The 9,780-nt window shown below is 34.4% G+C and overlaps 1 long non-coding RNA gene across 1 annotated transcript; it reads right to left on the bottom strand.

Annotated features, from left to right (window-relative positions):
- Nucleotides 1-3,370: 3,370 nt before the first annotated feature.
- LOC143066465 (uncharacterized) lies at nt 3,371-5,713 on the bottom strand. Its single transcript, XR_012975630.1, has 2 exons — nt 5,360-5,713; nt 3,371-4,126 (listed from the first exon to the last, which is right to left on the bottom strand). It is a non-coding gene; the product is annotated as an uncharacterized LOC143066465 (long non-coding RNA).
- Between the last annotated feature and the right edge of the window lie 4,067 nt (nt 5,714-9,780).

Raw genomic sequence — 9,780 nt, 5'->3', positions numbered from 1 at the left:
CTTCTGCCACACCGATAGGGTTAATTCGGTAATGTTTAAATGGAATAAAATCAAATGGTCCTTCTAAAAAACCTTTTTCTATCTCCATCTCTATTAATTTTAAAACGTGTTCTGGTTGAGATAACGCTGATCTTAAGTGTTTGCACTCAATAGACTTAGATGGTAATGTTGTAATACCTGTGGAAAAACCTTGACTTAACCCAGAAACTAGGTAATTCTTAAATTCCTTATTTGGATGATTTTCTAATTCATGAACTAAATTACTAATCACAATGGGTGTTGTTACTCCTATTCTTAGGGAAACTTGATCGTTTACATTCTTCTTTGCATATTGGACCCGATTTTTTGTTGGGTCCTAGTGCCTCATTTTTTGAACTCGTACAGACTGTTTTAGGGTGCTCTCCATAACAACTTAGACAAATATGTAAATTTCTACAATGAGGTCTAAAACAACCTGTTTTCCCGTTGAAATTATTACAGATTTCCTTTCCTCCATGGTAAGAACGCTCCCTGCCGTGTATGTCTTGATCTGACCTGTTTGACCCTGTCGTATTCCTATTGTTGCTGTTTGACTGATTAAAATAACTACTTGAGTGAAAAGTGCTACTGCAAATGCTACATGTGTTAGGTTTAATGTTCGCAAAAATATTGCAAAATAAAGTGTTATTTCTGATAGACCAGTCAACAGGAATATTGTTATGCCTTAAATGAGCTGCCGCATCAGCAGAAAACCGTTTATGGTACTCGTAAAATCCCTTACCCGGATACCTTGTGGCCATATCAACCAAATCACGTTCATAAAGATCCAGCTCACTCCTACGGTGAGGAAATGTTGTACACATTATGTTCTTATAAATCCCAAAAGCCTGAATAAATTCGCCCAGAGACAATGATCTTGAACTCCTAGGGTCAGATTTATTGTTTTTGTCTTCACTCAAGCTTAACTCGTGTGTTCCTGAACCAGAATAGTATGGTATAAATACAGATGTTAGATTAATGTCCATACCTGATATAATATTCTTTCGTAACTGGGGTGATATTGTTTCCACAAACGGTAGAGTTTCTGCAGAATAGCCGTGTGCTGTTCTCACCATGTTGCCTGAATTTCCCATATTTAAAAGCTGTTCCTCGCTTCCTGCGGCTGCGTTCGGTGCAGTTCGTGTATTTTGCAATGCATTGTATGCGGATTGAAATTTGACCAAGATTGACTTGAATTTGTAGAGTTATGATTGATAATATTGGATACATTATCCACCGGAGCGGAGACATATGCATTTGGTGTTTCTGCGATTCTACTAGTACTGGTATTTTCATTTCTGGCTTGAAGTAATAAATTCACCTTCCCTGTTAAGCCTGATACATTATGTTGTAGGGAAAACGGTACTATTTATTCTGCCATAGACGACAATATTAACATTTTCTAAATTTACCACTTTTAAAGATAAAAACATCCAATCACAGCGCTCCTTATTTGACTTCCTTCACCTGCCTTGGGTACACAAAAGGCCAACCTAATGCTGGGAAAATTTAATACTACCGTTTTCCCTGTAGGGATTGTACAGTCGATGATAATTTTGAAACAATTCCAATCAAAACACGATTGTCGTAACTGGGTGTGTTTTCATTATTGTTTATGTTTGGTGCATCATGGGATCGCAGATCCCCATCTACACGTGCGTTTTGTAGTGGCAATGCATGATGGTATACCGCACTACCATTTATGGGTTCTTCCCCACGTGCGTTTCCGCCTCGTGCTTCCTCCCCACGTGCGTTTGTTGTGTTTGATGTGATACTATCGGAATTTTCGTATCGTTTCAAAAGACGTACCAATGTCAAACGTTTTGCATTTAATGGAAAAGCGATATTCTTTCTTTTTAACTCTGCTTTTATTCTAGCAATTGTCCAATTTTCAAGTAATGTAGGATTATATATAACTGCATTATTGTTTTTCTTTTTCCTAATCGGACCCATTGCGTCCGTGCATGGGTATAAATGTAATGTCAAATGCAATATAAGTGAATAAATAAATAAACAGACCTCAGTTCTATGAATAATAAAACTCCAAACCAAAATATAAAATAGCACATATCGTATGAATGAAGACTTCTCGTCGTACAAACACGTGAATTGTTCAAAGTTTATTCCATGCTCCTTTTCCTGATATATTTTTCATCATACCGGATAACTCATATGAGTTCAAATAAAGTCTGAATAAGCCAACACTTATAGTTTATGCACAGCAGTTTAAATACTGAAACAACTACTTTGTAATGAACTTTTTGAAAACAAAATAAAAAAAACTGCTACGATGAACTGGCAGCTTAAAACGAGCTTATTAATACTTTACTTATATCTCCTATCTGATTGGCTAACCAATCTTCTAAAAATATATCAGTTCTCTTAGTAATTACTAAAAATATCTCTCTCTGTTATCTCAATTTGTATTCTATAAATATCCCACCTGACGTAGGCAGGAATTATTTATCGTATAAACTTAAATTTAAATCTTAAATTACCATATCAAATAGTTCATGTACTCTGATGATATGCATGCTTCTCGGGACAATTTTTCTCAATATAAGAGTTATAACCCTACGTTACAGCTTTTACATTAATGCTAGCAAGACAAATCTTTGTTTGGCTTGCTTGCTTTGTGTGTACCAATGTTTGCTCAAGCATGGCAATTAAGATAGACGGGGTTTCAGCTTGTATACATCATACTTAAATTTTATTGGACGTTACGTTGGAGGTTTAGGACACTTAATTTTAAAACATCACATGACAAATATTCTCAGGACTTTATGGAAGAGAACAAATATATAGATGATAGCAAAATATGTCTTTCATAGTTAATTCCCACAAAACACAAAAACGTTAACATTGTAGGAACGTAAAAGTGTGGACTTCCAGTTACGTTGTAAGAACGTTATGATATAACGTTATGGAAAACCAACCTGGAACCTAAATAAAACCTTGTGTAACCAAATTGGAACCTTGATAGAACCTTGTATAACCAATCTGGAACCTTAATAGAACCTTGTGTAACCAATCAGAAACCTTTATAGAACCTTGTGTAACCAATCTGGAACCAAAATATAATCATTTGTTACCAATCTGGAACCCAAATTTAACCTAGTCCCAGACAACATTTGTATGTTGGCAAAACAATGGCCCAACGTATTACATTCATTGGCTCAACGTTGTTTTTCTCTCCATCTTCCTGAACATGCATGAACATTTTGCCACTGGACGTTTTAGCAAACAACAATCAATTAATCTTTCTCTCCAGGAATTGTACCCATATTTGAATGAATTAAATCAACACATCCATTTTACCTATTTTTCTTAAATAATGAATAAAAAGATATGATACCAATACATAATTTATTTTAGCTAGACAAGGAGCAAATTCTTAAAAGTTTAATTTTATGTATCTACACGTTGCAACATCAGATCTAGAATGAAAATGAAAATTATAAAGTATAGTCATGATGTTTCATTTCTGTAAATGTAATTCACTTCATCAGGTTCATATGTAGTTATTTCCTAGTTTTGTAATTCACTTCATCAGGTTCATATGTAGTTATTTCCTAGTTTTGTAATTCACTTTTGACATCAGGTTCATACAGTTATTTCCTAGTTCTATAATTTCACTTCATCATGTTCATACAATTACTTCCGAGTACTGTAATTCACTTCATCAGATTCATCCAATTATTTCCTTGTTCTGTAATTTCACTTCATCAGGTTCATACAGTTATTTCATAGTTATATAATTCACTTCATCAGGTTCATACAGTTATTTCCTAGTTCTGTAATTTCACTTCATTAGGTTCATACAGTTATTTCCTAGTTCTGTAATTTCACTTCATTCGGTTCATACAATTATTTCAAAGTTTTGTAATTCACTTCATCATGTTCATACACTTACTTCCTAGCTCTGTAATTTCACTTCATTAGGTTTATACAGTTATTTCCAAGTTTTGTAATCTAACATGGGTTGTATTCACAAGAGTGTTCCTTTTGTTTTCTGCTACACTTTCATTTGGAACTTTTTTTCTGAATATGTCTTTTGTTTAATTCTTATCCAGTGTAGCAAATCTTCATAAAAATTATTTTACTGCCCCTGTAATAAAGAAATGAACAAATTAGTACTCAATGTATACTTCTTATGAATATAATAAATCCTAAAAGACTCTTGTTTAAACTAGACTATACAATGCGATGCCATAGGGATAATGCACTCATACCACATCTTCCAACATCTATTTAAATTGTTAGACTTCACTGTGCTAGCTAAGTTTAGCCGGAAAATTGAGGGTAGATATGGATACAGGAAAGAGAACCATGTAAAAAAATGTTCTAACTAAATGAATAATTCTAGTAAAAAATCTAAATCAAATCTAAATACAACAGCATTATCGGTATTATAATATTTAACATTTTAATTATGCATATATCATGTATATATTTTCAAATTTCGAATCCGATGTGGCATTAAGGATTGCTATTATGTTACTAACTTAAAGTAATTTATTGTGCATTTTGTCCAATTCTTTTAAATTTGTATGACCTAAAAATAATTAAACAACATTCTGAAACAGTATGTAACAAGGAAAACTCGAAAATACACTTTTCCATTGATAAGGGTTATAAATGCAATCTTCACATTTAACAATATTAGAAATTATTATATATTAAGGAATGTATCTCCCTCATGCAAAGCTCTGATTCCTTTCACAGATTTGGCTATACTTTTTGGACCTTTTGGATTCTAGCTCTTCATCTTTTATATAAGCTTTGGATTTCAAATATTTTGGCCACGAGCATCACTGAAGAGACATGTATTGTCGAAATGCGCATCTGGTGCAAGAAAATTGGTACCGTTAATTTTATTACTACCACTGGGTCGATGCCTCTGCTGGTAGACTATTAGTCCCCGAGGGTATCACCAGCCCAGTAGCCAGTACTTCGGTACTGGCATGAACATACGGATTTTTTGTGTTATTAAAATTTGCTGTTACAAAATATTAGAAATTATTATAAATTAAGGAATGTATCTCCCTCATGCAAAGCTCTGATTACTTTCACGGATTTGGCTATACTTTTTTGACCTTTTGGATTATAGCTCTTCATCTTTTATATTAGCTTTGGATTCCAAATATTTTGGCCACGAGCATCACTGAAGAGACATGTATTGTCGAAATGCGCATCTGGTGCAAGAAAATTGGTACCGTTAATTTTATTAACAAAGATTTCAGAAATAAAATAAGTTTTATTTGTGGTTAAAAAACATGTATTATTTGTCATTCATAATCATATACGTATATCAGAATGTTTAAAGTAACAATCAACTTACATGTTTCTTTCTCTTTAGATGATGCGATTTTCTCTTTTGTTTTCTTTGTTATCACTGCTTTCTTACAAATACACGACAGGAAAGAGTCTCAAAAGTGACTATTCCATTACACTTAGATTTCCTATAACCTTAATTACCATAGCAACTATCTTTGAAATTTGTCTAACATCTGGTCAACATCATTCTATAGGTCAACCTTATCAGAATATGCTTGATTAACATAATGGCTGTATCAAATATCATTATGTATTATACATGTTATAATTGCTAAATATGTTTCACAAATTAAAGTTGAATGAAAAAAGTTATAATAAATAATGAGAATAATGAATTTTAACTTTTAATCGAGCAATCTATATGTTTAAGGAATAAAAAGTTATTTTGTTCTTAATGCAGTGTCGGTTTTTTAGTTTTAAAAACTATCAGCATTCACTTTCTGTTAACGAAATAGCGCTTTATTTATGACCATTTGGCTTTTTGTGCAAATAAAAAAAAATCATAGTACGTTTACATGGATTAGTTGGCGCTGTTTAAATTCGTTCAATTTTGTAAATCAGAACAACAAGAATGGAACAATAAACTTTTATCATTTATTCCATCAGGTCTTTACGTCGAAATAAAACATGATTTTGAGCGCTTCAAATATTTATCCGCTGACATTTAAAGGATCAGATTATAGATGCATATGCTTAGAAAATTAAAAACAACACGTTTAATAATTTCTTGCGTCAGAAGCGCTTATCTGGATTTATCTTCATCAGGAACGCTCAAAGCCAAACATTTGAAATCCGAAGATAGATAAGTACCGAAAATCGTTGAAGAGCTATATGTCGAAAATATATAAAATAAATAGCCAAATTCATCTAAAGCCAACTTTGCCAGAGGGAGTTGAAATCTTAGTTTCATAATAATTTCAAAATTTATTAACGGACAATTTTGTAAAGTTTGTTAAACCATGTCAGTACTGAAGCACTGACTACTGAGCGGATGATACACTCGGGGATCCTCGTACAGTTTTTGTACTATTATCAGTCTATATAATTCAACTATGGATTTTTTCAAAGGATACATGCCTGCATAGTTTATTGTACAAACATATTAATTCTAGTTATAACGGGGATACTATAACATGAATACACATAAAGTAAGAAGACATGTACAATTATAAGAAAACAAATAAAAAAAAACGTGTGCTTTCATTGTGTATTAGTTCATTGACTGGTTCATGTCAGAAAGAGGGCGGTACTAGTTTTTTTCTTCTTGTTAATAGTACGCATTTTAAGATATAGACGGCTTATACTGGAGCGTCGAATGTTAAACAAGTCGGTTTGTAAACAGCTGTAAACTTATCTTGTCTTTTTTATACAGTCTTCGTATGGTGTACTGTTATACCACTGTTCCATGTTAAGGGAAGGGTTTGGATCCCGCTAACATGTTTAACCCCACCACATTATTTGTGTATGCGTCTGTCCCAAGTCAGGAGCCTATAATTCCGTGGTTGTCGTTTGTTTTTGTGTTAAATATTTGTTTTTCGTTAATTTTTATGTATAAATAAGGCCGTTATTTTCTCGTTTGAATTGTTTTACATTGTCATTTCGGGACCTTTTATAGCTGACTATGCGGTATGGGCTTTGCTCATTGTTGAAGGCCGTACGGTGACCTAAGTTGTTAATTTCTATGTCATTTTGGTCTCTTGTGGAGAGGTCTCAGTGGCAATCATACCACATTTTCTTTTTTATATTTATTTAGATTACGAGTTTAAATAACCAATATACCTCATGGAATTTTAAAGGCTTTAATTGTCTATCAATTATTCAGCTTCAGAAAATGTTTATTCTTAATATCAAATGTGGTACAAATGATATTAAAAACAGTCTGAACTGACCTTACCCAACTTGGAACAAATACCCCACTGTGGTTGTGGTTGACAATTCTCATAACTAACCCCTTCAAAAATTATTTGTGAACTAAATTGGTAAATACGATTACTCTTGAACTTCAAACACTTTAAGGGCATTTTAAGTAGTTTTATGTGTAGATCAATAGGCACCTGAAAATTGTTAAAAATTGCAGTGCAATTTTATAGTTTTTAACCAAGCATTATTTGCAGTTGCAGTACATGTGTATTCTAAAGATGTAACAGTAAAGCCACAGTATAATACTTCAATTGACCCGATTCACTTTTTTACGTAAATTCGTAGGAAGATAAATATTTGGCTAAATATCTGCTTTTAATTTGGATTTAAAGTCCGGATATTTGCCACACATTAAACGACACTGTTGTGCTTTGCAGTTATAGGCCCACATTAAGCAATTTAGCAAATTCAAAGGTCATTACTAGTCATTATCAAGCTCATTTCTTGTTCATTTTACAATTTCCAAAGCCTTGTGATTATTTTTTATACTGTTTTTGTAATGTTGTGTATTAGTTTCTGTTGAATCAACTAGCTTTTTATTTAAGACACATATTTTCTAAAAGTACAGAATTTAAGCGTTTCATTGAGCGATTAAAGTGCCATGAGGTATTAAGGTAATTGAAATTTCTAAAATTGTCCTCTCCTCCGCTCCGCATTTAATACATTTGATTGTTTGAGACAATCCTATGTAATATTGAACAAAACATCATATTCCCATCTGAACATCGTGTAAATTTTGCATGACGAACCGCTCATTTTGAATTGTTTCAACTGGTATAAATATTGAAATCATGTTAAATATCATTGTTTTGAGTTGTTACGGGTGTATAATCAATATAGAAAGGAAAAAATGATGAATGCATTCATTGTTTAAGAAATAATTGATGCCAGCTATACTTTATTGTAGTTTTAACATGGGTAGGCATTATATTCGTGATTATTTTTGCCAGAGCGATAGCGAGGGCTAAAATAACACGAATATAATGCCTACCCATGTAAAACTAAAATAAAGTATAGCTGGCATCAATTATTTCGATTCTGATTAGGACAATTACGGTAATTTTTATGTTCGCTGTGTACAAGGGTACAATATTTGTGTAGGCTCTTCCATCAACCTCCCTGTCGATTTTTATCCAACTAGTTTAAACCAGTTTAATTTCGCAAAGTTGTGTATTTCTAAAATTTAAAATTGAAACAGAAATTAACAAATTTATTAACTTAAACAATATTTGTGTCACAAAATAACAGAAAAGTTATAATTCAACGTCTTTTTCTTTGAGGTCAATTTCTGACATGCACATTTTCAAGTCAGTTGTCAATGGCGGTGGACGCACAAGGAGAATCGGGTAGGTCGATCTTTATTTACTAAATTAATTTTGTAAATGTTCCGCCGATTATTGTAGCATTGGTAAATATGTTCATATCTGATAGAGGATTCCTTGATAAAGTTGTGCTGACATTCTAGACTTGGCAGGAGGGGCCATTTGACAGAGATTTATTTACACTTGCGGTAGTCCAAATAATTACGACGTCTGGCAAGGCTATTTTAATTTTTTTTCTGGGACGTCTTCCTTCAACGGCGTCCCAGAAAAAAAAATAGCCTTGCCAGACAGTAGTAGGGCAAAGCCGATTCTGCCTCACACATGCAGAATCCTGCATAGAAATCCCCACCTCGAGGGCAAAATGCAAACAGACGGCATTCCTATTGAGTATAGGGTAAATACAAGAATTATGTCTTTCGTACAGAGCATAAGTCAGTCTCCACAAGAAAGTGGGGATAAGGACACCTTAAAGGGAAGGATGTCACAGGTTGAAATAAATAAAAGGATGGAATCCAATAGTGATAACATGGATCGCTATCAGGATTTCTTTCTAGAGAATGAAGAAGATTTGGAAGAAAGCACCCCAGCCCCAACCCCTCAAAGGCAGCAGCAGTGCTGTGATGCCCCCAACCTGACGCAGATGGATGAGCATACCCAGATGTGTCAAAATTGCGGTGCGCAGTTCACCAAGCCGCGATTTGAGCATCAACCAGATGGGGAGCAGAAGACCACCTGCGGTTATCCACTGAAAAGGAAGAAGGGGCAGCTCTGCAAGAGCAAGCCCGGGAAGGATGGCCTCTGCTGGAGGCATAGCAAGCAACCACGCCAGCAGGAGGAGGAGATCATCCCAGTCGAGGGTAAGATGGTGGTCAAAGAGACCATGAAGACCCTACGTCAAATAGCTAAGGACGAGGGTCTGAGGGGGATCAGCAGGAAGAACAAGGAGGCCTTGGTGAAGTTCATCGAGGAGAAAACCGCCCGTAAATTTCCCCGCCAGGAAGTCCTCAGCAAGAAGCAGCTCAAAGCACTGGCAAAGAATCGTGGTCTCACCAAGTACTCTCAGCTCAAGAGAGACGATTTGAACCATTTGGTCGAAGAAGATATTAAAAACGCCCCAGTCGAGGATGAGATCAATGTCACCGATAGACGTCAAGCACTGAATGGTGTATTTGGCACGGTCGTT

Source organism: Mytilus galloprovincialis, chromosome 3, assembly GCF_965363235.1.
Source record: "Mytilus galloprovincialis chromosome 3, xbMytGall1.hap1.1, whole genome shotgun sequence".
In the NCBI taxonomy this organism is placed as follows: Eukaryota; Metazoa; Mollusca; class Bivalvia; order Mytilida; family Mytilidae; genus Mytilus; species Mytilus galloprovincialis.
Note: the sequence above shows the minus strand (reverse complement) of the source record. Positions and strands in the feature narration are given on the sequence as shown.